This window comes from Macrotis lagotis, chromosome 1 (genome assembly GCF_037893015.1).
Source record: "Macrotis lagotis isolate mMagLag1 chromosome 1, bilby.v1.9.chrom.fasta, whole genome shotgun sequence".
NCBI classification, from domain to species: Eukaryota; Metazoa; Chordata; class Mammalia; order Peramelemorphia; family Peramelidae; genus Macrotis; species Macrotis lagotis.
Genome location: NC_133658.1, coordinates 732,246,352 through 732,259,469, shown reverse-complemented (window position 1 = coordinate 732,259,469; position 13,118 = coordinate 732,246,352).

Genomic DNA, 13,118 nt, shown 5'->3' with positions numbered 1-13,118 from the left:
ATTCTTTCCTTCCCTCCTCATCAAAAAAAGTACAGAGGAAGCCCCTCCATAACTTTCTAACAGTTAATTCCCACTCCCATCATACACAGAAGGAAGAACTGAGTTAAACTTGATTTTATATAAAAGTTGTTATGCTTAAATGATCCTAATCTCTACGTCTGTATTATTTGTGTTAATTATTTTACTTTGAAATATTTAAATATCTAGAGAAACTGAAATGTTAAGAAGTTGCATTTTTTTGTAAATTCTTGTTTTAAATGAGTAAAAATAAAGTTAAAATGTGTGACTTTTTTGTGGCTTGTGATTATTACATAAACTTGGACAAATTAAATATCTTTATACCAGGTAACTATATTGAAGTCTTTATATTCACAAATGAAATTACACTGAAGCTGGTTTTTGTCTATTGAAAATTGACAATCATTTAAAAAAATTTTATTTATTTTATTTTATATAATTTATTTAAAATCCTATAAAATAATTGTTGTCTCCTAAAAAAGCACAACAGTTTCTAAAAATAAAAATTTTAAAGCTTCACACAGCCGGAGATATAGCAAAAAGAGTTCATATCTATAAAAGGTTGACATGTTGAAAATCGGTAGTGACATATGATATCCTATTATCTGTAGAAAGGTCTTGGTGGTTATTTATGAAGACTACTTTGCAATTCTGCAGTTACTTTCATCTAAGAAGTTCCATTTATTCTTAAATTCTTTATCCTGTCTGTTAGACAATAGAGTTAGACGAGGTGGATTAAACCAATCAAAGAGTGGATACCTTGTCCCCAAGAGGTTTACCTAAAAACAGAGAGCTGATATCTGCAATGGACTGAATAAATACCAGGCAACAAACAGTTGCCATAACTAGCAGGATAATTGGAACAGATGAAAATTTTTACACCCTCTAAACACTTGAATTTTAATGTGAATATTTTATTCTTTGACACAACAGTCCATTTAAGAACTAACTTAACACATTGTCTCTATGGCCTGTTACAATTTCCCTTCATTGTATCCATTTCTATTCCTTTGAGGAATGCATTCATTTGTGATCTTTTACTCTAGCTGATAAAATGACAGGTGAAAAAATCTTAAGGAAAATTACAGATGATGGTGGGTTCTATTGGCAAATCCACGCAAGAGCTGGGAATAAGTTCTGGTTAAAAGGAAGAAGCTGCTATTCTGTGACATCCTCTTCCTCACTGATCCAGGTCTCTTTCTCTCCTCTTCTCCTGGGGAGTTACTTCTCCTTATTTAGCATTTGTTTACAAAGCTTACAATACAGCTGCTGCTTCAAAGAGATTAGAGATAGCTGCTTCTGTAGCCAACAAATGCCCCCCATAGTTATTTATTAATTTAGGTTTACTTTTCCTGGTTCTGATTCCTAGTTGCAAATTCTCTTCCCTGTCCTCCTGTGACTGCTACAGGACTTCCTCGCGTCTGTGAAGCTCACCCTTCAGTTTCCTTCACCCTCCATTATACATCAAAGCAGATATCTATAAGGTCTATAGATGTTCACCAAATAATAGAAGCTGAAATTAATGTGAAATATGTTAAAATTACCATATTTTCAGTGACAACCAAGTCAATACTAAACCTCTCTAGTACCTTAAACCAAGATTTATTTCTGAATTTTTCAGGAAGTAGATTGCATTTCAACAGTAATTGTAATATTCTGCTTCCTAATACAGTGCTCTCACTTCCCAGTTTACTTAATGCCATTCCAATTACTTCAGCCTTTAGACCACCCTCCTTTCAGGCAAAATGTGTCTTCCAAGGTTTTGTTCTATACCTTTCTCTCTGATAAAACCTCTCCTAGTGTTCTCATATTGGGCTATTCCCATAGCCCAATGACTCTTAGAACTTTACTTTTTGTTTCAGCCTGTCAAATATTACAACCAAAATGGTGAACCTGACCTTATGTGAGTAAATATATTTCCTGAAAATTATCTTATGGAAGCTGTTAAATCCTGGTAACTGCCACTGGTATTTGAGAATCATAATGGTCCTACTGTTAGATGTTTCTCCCAAATGCTGGCCAGCTGAGTCTTTGCATATAACACATACTTTTTACAACATTCAAATAAACAGTAAAAGTCAATTTTAAAAGACTTGAGAACTCCAGTCAACAAGGATTTGTTAGACATGTTCCAGAGGACAGTGAAGATAGATTACCAGAACTGAAGTCAGGAGGATCTGAGTTCAAAAAACACTAGCTGTGTGACCTTGAATAAATCCCTTAACTCCTATTGCCTCACTTCCAGGATCATCCAGGCATCCTGATTCATATCTAGCCACTGGATCCAGATGGCTCCAGAGGAGAAAGTGAGGCATGTGAGTTACTACAGCATCTCCTTAGTCAAATCCAATTCACATGATTGTCATGGCATCATCTCTCTGATGTAATGGTCTTTGAGAACAAAAAACAAAAAATAACTGTTAAGTTCCAGGGATACAAAAAAAAAAAACCAAAAACTAGGTCCTCATGCTCAAGAAACACATTTTAATAAAGGAGGCAGCTTGCAAACCATTATAGATATATAAGAGGCAGAAAAAACTTCTTGTAGAGATAGACATCTAATCTGAGTCTTGAAGGAAGCCACAAGGCAGAAATGAGGAGAGAACATCTCTGACTATAGGGACGACTATCATGAAGGCATGGAGATGAGATGTGACCAATATATACCTGTTTTATAGTGTGTGAAGGAAAGTAAGACAGTGTTTTATATTTGACCCTGGAGTTAAAAGGAAGCCTAGAGTTGATTAAGAAGATAAAGGAAAAGAGGGAGGTGACCTAGGTCTTCATTTTAGCAACTCTGAGGAGCACTTGAAGCATCTAGATGGTACAATGGTTAGAGTCAGGAAGACCCTGAATTCAAATTTAGCTTCAAATACCAGCAGTATGACCCTATTCCAAGTCAATTAATCTCAGTTTCCTCAACTGAAAGATGGATAGTGTTAGGATCATACCTAACTCCCAGGGATGTGAGGATCAAATGAGATAACATTTGTGAACCATTTAGTGCAGCACACTTAGTAGACTCTCTCTCTCTCTCTCTCTCTCTCTCTATATATATATATATATATATATGTATATGTATATGTATATATATATGTATATATGTATGTATATGTGTATACATATATATACACTTAGTAGACACTATATATATATACATATATATTCTAGGTCTTGTTACTCTTGTTATTTGCTGAAGTGGGGAAAGAGACTTAAGGCAGAGAGATCAATCCAACACTTGATGTAAAACACTTATGACAAAACATCTTAATATAAGTCAAGAGGAATAGAAAGATACACACTTTTGGACAAAACCAATCTATTGATTTGTTTTGCTTGACTATTTACATTTGTTAAATCTATTGACTTGTTTTGCTTGACTATTCACATTTGTTAAAAGGGAGAATTTCTGGAGATGAGAGCAAAATGACATTAATGAGTAGTTTTAGTGATGTCAAAAAGAAGTAATCATCAATGAAATATTTAAAAAATACGCAAAAGACAATGGAAGGGAACACAAGAGCAGTTTTATTGCTACCATTCTAAATATAATATGCACTTTTTAAAAAAACAAATGTAGCATGGTTTTCCCCCTCCCTTAGTTTGATTAATTTGTACATATATAAGATTGTATATACAATGTATATAAATACAATTGATAAAACCTATATTAGCTTGCTAGATGCCATGGCGGAGGAGGAAAGGGAGGGAGGTAGAAAAAATGGGAAACTCAAAAGTTTGCAAAAAAATGAAATTTTGAACACTGCATGCAATTGAAAGAATAAAAGTAATATTCAAAAAACCAAATGTGATATAAGTTCACAATTTCAACCCCATTTTTGGTCTTTGTGTAATGAAATGCCCATGTTTGTTCAGTTTTAAATTCACAATAAAGTTAACTTTAAAGTTAACTCAGTTTTATCTTATTCATTTCCCTCAGTCAGTTATAAGATGATTCCACCTTCCTACATAGCAGATGTTGTGGCTATAGTGCTTTCATCTTTCCCTTCCTCACACCAAATAATTTTTTTAAAACTGTACCTTCTTCACTGCATTGAAAATTTAACTAATTTCTTAATCTTCTCAATTGGCTCCCTGTCATTAGAAAACATTCAATGCCTTCCATTTCCTCACTAGTAGAGCTTCAAAGATAGAATGGTCTCTTGAATCTCAGACAACGGAGTTTGTCTATTCATTAACAATGATTTGTTTCTGTCTGTGTGTCTCTCTATTTCTGTCTCTGTGTCTCACACAAGCTCACACAGAACAATAGCTCACATTTATACATCACTTCAAAGCTTTTGAAACAACTTATCTCTCATTTGATCCCCCCCCCATCCAGTGAGGTGGGTGCTATTTATTATCTCTACAGATGAAGAAATTGGCTCAAAAAGATTATGATTCACCAAAGCTCATGTTGCTGGTAGGTATCTGAGACAAGAGTCAAAATCAGGACTTCATAAATTCTAAGTCCACTATAATGCTTCTTAGTGGATAACATTTATTTCCTTCAAACTAGAAGAGCTCTACCACTCCTTTGTTCTTATATTCTAATTTCCATTATAATTTGGTGTGTTTGTGTCTTAACCTGCCCTTCTCAACTTCAACCAGACCTTTGAAACTCCTCCCTTTGCTTTTGTAATGTTATCCTAGCCATGTTCCAGTCAGATCCAGTTAACAACCATTTTATTAAGTGTCTACTACAGGTAAGCCTAAGCTAAACTTTGAGAATATTAAGAAAAGAATTCCCTGCTCTCAAGGAACTCACATTCGGTTAGAGTAGATAACATGCAGACCACTATGTACAAACAAGATATATGCAGGAAAAACAGTAGATAATAGAAGATGTTAGTATTTAGGAAAATTGGGAAAGGTTTCTTGAGATCTCAGTAGGGATTTGAAGGCCAGGAGATAGAGGGAGAAAAGGGATAAAATTCCAGGCAGCCAGTGGAGACAGCCATTGAAAATTCTACATTTCTTAGTAATCCTCTATCTACATTGCTGTCTCCCTTGTGGGCTGCCCTGGGAGATAGTGAGTTTCCTGTCAGTGAAGTCAAGCTGAAGTTTGATATCCTCTTATCTCAGCAGTTGTGGAGGAAATTCATGATTTAGGTAGAATTTGGAGTAACCTCTATATCCCTTCTAACTTGAAATCTGTGGTGCCTCTTTTCATATCCCCTAAATGGGAACATTCTCTGAGGTTCACTCCTCTGCCCTGTTCCCCCCCCCCATAATCTTTCAAGATATATAACCCTTTGTCATGGTTTCAAAAGAAATGGTCTACAAATCTTTTATCTCCAGCCTTAGCCTTTCTCTTGAACTTTCTGTTCCAACTATCTGCTCGATTGATCTCCCCCTAGATGTCTTACTGCTATCTCAATTATAAGAGCCCACATTGACATAATGCTTTACCATTTATCTGCTTCTCTCACAACCCTGTGATGTATGTGGATCTGAAATGCATTGAATGGGCAGAGGCATCATAGTGTAAATTGGTATACTGGTAGTTTGAAATCAGGAAGACCCAGTTTAAAGCCCTCCTGCCATTTTCTGTGTAATTATAGTGGACAACCTCTCTGAACCTCAGTTTCTTCAGTTGATCAAAGAATGCTATAGAATGCACAACTGAATTTCAGCCAAGTCCTTGACAAAATCTCTCAGCATCTTTATTGACAAGATTGAGAAATGTACTAGATGACAGAATGATTCAGTAGAATCAGAACTGGTTGAATGACTAAGGTACACAGATGTTGAAATTAGTTCCTCCATGATAAGATTTTAGCACAAATCTGTTTTGAAATAATGTTTTGCTTTAAACAAAGAATTCTTTAAATCACTGATATAACTAGGTGTTTTTACTGGCTTAGGTCAATGTGTGGTCACAGAAGTAGGATGTTAGATATAGGTTAGAGCAGGGTAGACTTTTGACCTGACCTCTCCTTGCTTCAGAGTGAAAAAGCTCAAGTACCTGACTTGGGAGTGGAAGGAGCTGTTGCTACCACTACCAGTAACAAATAAATACCATTTTCAATTCCTAAGTAAACTCTCCTTCACTCCCCAAATGCTGAAAGTATAGGAAGCTGAAAGCACTTGACTTAGTTTTTTTCATTCAAAGCTTTCCCTCCTTTCTTCCTAGCCTCATTCACGGCTTTTCTTCTATTTCTACTCAAATTTCACCTCTTCCTTGTAGATGAACCTGATTAACCTCAACTCATTCTTTTGATGGTGTTAAGGAAAGATGATTGGTTTTAGAGACAGAATACCAGTATTCAAGTCCCAGACTCACTAGACTCTTCCCCCATCCCCAGCATATTACTTAATGTTGCCAAGCCTCAACATCCTGTCCATTAAAGTGAATATGATGATACATGTATCATGTACTTCCCAGGACTATTAAATGTGAGTTACAGGTCAACTCCATTTTCTGTTAATATTTCTAGTATATACTGTTTTATATTCCCTTATTTGCATTTGCTCCCCCCCCCTCCAAATTCTTCCTACTTCCCTAATAGAGTGAAAGCTTTTCAACAGAGGCCATTTACTTTATCGCCTTACATAATATCAGTAACAATCTGACATTTCTATTTATTATGGGCTAGTCATTGGTGCTGCTTTACAATTCTTATCTCAATTGATCTTCACAATAATTCTGGGAGTTAGGTGTTATTATCCCCATTCTACAGATCAGGAACCTGAGGCAACCAGAGGCTAAATGACTTGCCCAGGGTAATACAGTTAGCATGAGTCTGAGCTCAGTTTTGAATTCAGATCTTCCCTGACTCAAGATCCTACACTCTGTGCCATTTGGCTATCCCATTATATTATAGGTATTCAACAAATGCTTGAACAGAGGTATACCACTTACCAGGATAGTTTGATAGCTTATGATCATTAAATACTTAAGGAAAATTATATTAAAATATTTTATATTAACATAAAGTTTACAAAGTTCTTTGCTCCCAACAACTCTATGAGGTGGGCAGTGCAAATATTATGTCTAGCTTATAGATTAAGAAGTTGAGGACCAGATAGATTAAAGTAACTTGCCTAAAGTCACATAACTACTATCAGTTTGGTACAATAGCTTGAGCAGAAAATTGGAGTTTGAAAATATTAGTTTAGCCCTCTAAATAACTGTGACCTTGGACATGACCCTTTACTTCTCTGAGTCTGAATTTATTCTGTTAGAAGGTAGAGGGCTGGAATAGATTCCCCCTAGCCACAAAACCATACATAGGGATCCCATGGAAGCCATTTATTGATTTAGGAAGCCACTCCCTATATTTTACTGTACATTTATTTTGTTAAATGTTTCCTAATTATATTTTAATCTAGTTTGAGCTGCATTCAAATGTGATGATATCTCTGCTTATGTTGTATTACAATAGAGCTGGTTATGATATGAGACAATTTTTTTTAAAAAACCAAAGTTTTGGGGGCGGCTAGGTGGCATAGTGGATAAAGCACCAGCCTTGGAGTCAGGAGTACCTGGGTTCAAATCTGGTCTCAGACACTTAATAATTACCTAGCTGTGTGGCCTTGGGCAAGCCACTTAACCCCATTTGCCTTGCAAAACCCCAAAAAAAAGTTTTGAAAAGTAAACAATATGCTTTGCTCTTCATTTAGACTCTTATCATTCTTTCTCTGGATATGAATGGCATTTTTCATCACAGATCTTTTTTTATTTTTTTTAAAGCAATAGAATGTTTATTAAAGATATTGAGTTTTACAGTTTTCCCCCAATCTTGCTTCCCTCCCCCCACCCCCACCCCACAGATAGCACTCCGTCAGTCTTTACTTTGTTTCCATGTTGTACCTCGATCCAAATTGGGTGTGATGAGAGAGAAATCATATCCTTAAAGAGAACAGAATTCTCAGAGGTAACCAGATCAAACCATAAGACATCTGGGTTTTTTTTTCCGAATTAAAGGGAATAGTCCTTGTACTTTGTTCAAACTCCACAGCTCCTTATCTGGATACAGATGGTACTCTCCTTTGTAGACAGCCTAAAATTGTTCCCAATTGTTGCACTGATGGAATAAGCAAGTCCTTCAAGGTTGAACATCACTCCCATGTTGCTGTTAGGGTGTACAGTGTTTTTCTGGTTCTGCTCATTTCACTCAGCATCAGTTCATGCAAATCCCTCCAGGTTTCCCCGAAATCCCATCCCTCCTGGTTTCTAATAGAACAATAGTGTTCCATGACATACATATACCACAGTTTGCTAAACCATTCCCCAATTGAAGGACATTTACTGGATTTCCAATTCTTTGCCACCACAAACAGGGATGCTATAAATATTTTTGTACAAGTAATGTTTTTACCCTTTTTCCTCATCTCTTCAGGGTATAGACCCAGTAGTAGTTTTGCAGGGTCAAAGGGTATGCACATTTTTGTTGCCCTTTGGGCATAGTTCATCACAAATCTTTTAGAGTTGTCCTTGATCACTGAACTACTGGGAGGAGCTTAATCCATCATAGTTGATCATCTCACAGTGTTGCTGTTAGTCGTCTCCTGGTTCTGTTCACTTCATTCAGCATCAGTTAAGAGACACTTTTTAAATCTGGATGGTATATTGATTGAATCATATGGTATAATGAATAGAGCACCTATCTCAATATTAATGGGTATTAATATGCTTCTAGATAGATTGACAAATAGAGAAATAATAACTTGGATTCAAATCCCATCACTGATACATGCTGACTATAATACCTATAGCCAAGTCTCTAAATTGAAAAACAGTTGCTCTTATGCTTTGGAAGGGAGAATTTCTTTACATGACCTTACTAGACCAATAAAATCATAGGTTTAATACAAAATAATATATTTTTGGTCTTACCTTCTCTTGAACACTATCTCCTGACTAATCTCTGGACTTTGGAGGAAATAAGTAGTGAAATGGGCATCTCATCTGACTATCTGACCATTTGCATTCCTTCTCATTCAATGTTTGTCTTCCATTTGATCTTCAAACTACTCTGAGAAGAGGAATGATGCCTTCCACTCAACAATGAATATTCTCACACCTGGTTATACCCTTCACATTTTAATGATTCTGAATTTTTGTAGGTCATCATCCAAACTCCAATTCCATTCAACTTGATTCTTTATTCCTGTTTCCTAATCACTCCCATACCAAAGTTCCAATCAAATGCCATCCTGGAATGCCTGTTCAATAGGCAGAAAATTTCCCTTCATCCTAAATCTTTTACTCTCCAGTTCGTTCCATCATTTAGCACTCACTAAAATTTTCTAGGAGTAACTGCATTGTCACTCATTTCCCTTAGCTCACTGGTTGAGGTGAGGGAGTTGGAATATACCTTTCTCCCCACTGCCCTTTTCAGGTTTTCCTCAACTCCACTACCCAGTCTCTTCTACTCCTTTGGGGTTCTTGTTATTTGAGACAAACACCAAATCAATATCCTTGTAACTCATTCCCCTCCCTTTCTCAAAGAGTTCCTTATATGGCTCACAATTTTGCTCTCCTTACAACTCCTACCTTCATACTAGGAGATTTCAAAATATAGCTAACCCTAACCACTAATCCTTAAACACCCTAATCACTCAATGCCTACACTTACTTCCTATAAGCTGCTACTCTTCTCCCCATCTCAGTCACACACAAAGATGGTCACACCCTTGAGCTTGACATCATCCAAAAATACATCATCTTTATGTTCAAAACTTTTGAAATGTCCTTTTTAAAATTATATTGGTTTTCTACTTTTTTCCTGTCTTCTTTTATCAAACCCTTCTCTTCATCCACACTTACACCTTTAATCCCTCAGTGTTTAAATTTATATATGCCCTTTATAACTAGCCTTTCCCAGTCCCCAGTCCATCTCCCCTTTAATAGCCACTCTCCTCTTTTTCCCATTTTGACTCCTTAATGAACCAGTTCAGTTCAACTTCTCTTGAGTTACTGCCTCCCCTTATATCTCTGATTGAGCCCTACCAAGCTTCAACCTTTGATGACTCTCATCATTGCCACTAGACAATTTTTCTACTCCTCTCTTATCAATTCACTGTCTCACTCTTCACAATTTTTCCAATTTTTTTCATCCCTCCTCAATCCTCCTCTTATCCTCTCATCTTTGAACTTTGCTTCATATTTTACAGAAAAATTGAGTCAATTCACCAGGAGTTTCCTCTCTCTTCTTCCTTATCTTATATCATTTAAATGCGTTCTGTCACAATTTTGCCTTTCACCTCTTTTTCACAGAAAAAGTTGGTCTTACTCCTTACTAAAGCACTCCTCTACCTTTAAAAATGATCCCTTTCTATTCTAACTCCTCCAAGAGATTTTCCTTCTGTCATCTTCTCTTTAATTTTTTTTCTTATTTGCAAGGCAATGGGGTCAAGTGACTTGCCCAAGGTTACACAGTTAAGTAGATATTAAGTGTCTGAGGTCAGAATTGATCTCAGGTTCTCCTGACTCCAGGACCTATGTTTTATCCACTGCCCTACCTAGCTTCTCCAATTTTTAAATTATTTTCAATCTTCCCCCTGTCTCCTGGCTTCTTCCATTTGGCCTAAAAATATGCCCATGCTCCATTCTGAAAAATATCTTATTCAATCATTACTTCCTTACAAATTATCCTCCTACATCCCTTGTCTTTTTGGGGCCAAACTCTTCAGAAAGGTCACCTACAATAGGAATTCCTCTTACTTACGCACCTCTTACTCACTTTGCCCTTTACATTCTAACTTCTGGTATCATTATTCCACTATAACTATTCTCTAAAGTTACCAATGACCTCTTAATTTCCAGCTCCTATGGCCTTGTCTAAATCCTCATTCTTCTCAATTTCTTTTTAGCCTTTGAGACTGTTGATCACCCTGTCTTCCTTGATGCTCTTTTCTCTCAAGGTTTTTAGGACACCATATTCTCCTAGTTCTCCAACATAGCAGAGAATTCTTTCTTGATCTCCTTTTCTGAATCCTCATCTAGTGCATATCTTCTAACCTTGTGTACCAATAAGATTCTGTCTTGGATTCTCTTCTTTTCTACTTTACTTAGTTGTCTCATTAGCTTCCATAGATTCAATTATCATTTCAATGATGATGATTCTCAAATTTACCTTGCCTTCCCTAATCTCTCTGCTGACTTCCAGTCTTATATCTCCAACTATTTATTAGACATCTCAAACTGGATATCCTGTAAACATCTTAATGTTTTAAAGACTGAACTCATTATTTTTCTCCCTAAACTCTCCCCTGCCCCATCTTCCCTATTATTGTAGAAGACAACACCATCCTCCCATTTCTTCAGGTAATCTAGACATCATCCTTAACTCTTCACTGTCTCTCACCCTTCATATCTAATCAGTTACCAAATCTTCTTGATATCACCTTTAGGACATTCCTCATATAAGTCTCCTTGCCTCTGCTGACACTGTTGATAGGCTGGTACTGGTACTCATCAAACCACACTTGAGCTATGCAATAGCCTGACAATGGATCTGTCTACCCACAAATCTTTCCCCGGTATAATCTGTCATCTATTTAACCACCAAAGTGATTTTTCCTAAAGCAGATGTTCAACCATGTCACACACACACACACACACACACACACATGCACACACAACATACTTGATTCACTTCCTATTGCCTTCAGGATCAAATAGAAAATTCTCTTTTGAGCGTTTGAGGCCTTTATAACTAGCCTTTCCCAGTCCCCAACTTTCCAGTACCTCACACTTTATTCCTTATCATGTTCCAATCTAGTAACCCTGATGTCCTTGCAATTCTACATAAAAGAGACTCAATTTCAAATCTAAGCATTTTCTCTGGCTGTCCCATCCCTAGAATGCTCTCATTATTCATCTCTGGCTCTTTCTTTAAATACCAATCAAATTCTCATCCTCTACAGAAAGCAATTCCCAACCCTTCTTTAATGCCTTCCCCTTTTAAATTATCCCCTATTTATCCTGTATATATCCAGGTAGGTGTCAAAATGGAAAGAGAACTGGATCTGGAGTCAAGAAGACTTGAATTCAAACCCAAACTCAAACACCTACTAACAGTGTGATCCTGAGCAAGTCATTTAACCTTACTGTTTATTTCAGTTTCCTCATCTATAAAATAATCTGGAGAAGGAAATGGTAAACCACTCTAATATCTTTGCCCAGAAAAATCCCAGAAGAGTTCATGAAGAGTCATACACAGAACAATTTATCATATATATATATATATAGATAGATAGATAGATAGATAGATATAGATATATGTAAAATATATGGATTTGCATATTGTCCTTGCCCAATAGATTGTAAGCTTCTTGAGGTCAAGAACAGCCTTTTACCTCCTTTTGTACTTAACATGCAGTAAGATCTTAATCAGGTTTGACTGACTGACTAGAAGGTAATTCACACTATATAGGATCTCTACATGCCAAAGGCTCTTTACCTGTTTTATTTTTCATTCCTAATATAGATTCTTGGAATTCTGGTGATACTGTGGCTTGCTTTCCATGGAAGTTCAAAAGTCAGCAGGATAAAGAAAGCCTGTAAAGAAAGCTCTAAGCTTTCTGCTATTCCATCATAGGGTTATTGATACAGAACTAGAATTCAAAAAGGCATCCTATATAACCACCTCATTTTGCAACTAAGGAAACTGATATCCAGAATTATGCAGGTTGTTAGAAGCCAGAGCTAACATTCAAACTCAGGGCCACAATGTAGAGTTAGAGAATTTTTCTCTGCATCATGTTTTCTTTCAGTCATCCTTGATGCATGGAATAGCTGGTGAAAATTCTAGGGTTGATTCATGAGAAACAAATACCATACAACTAATATATTAAGTCTAATTTTTTTTTAAAAAAACTTATTTACAAAGGCAAACTGAAGTGTTCTTTGCTTGATCAAACACAATCTAATTTCCAAAATGTATAGAGATGAAAACTAATATAACAAACATCTTTCATTCATTCCATTCTACCTGTGGTAGAGTATTTCAAGCTCGTATAGGTCTGTTCAGCCACAGTCGGATACACTGTAATTTGTCTCAAACACAGTGATGTCATTTTGGTCTTCTTCGATAACGAAGGACAAGAACCAATCAACTATTCCATAAATACTTATTGATTACCTACTA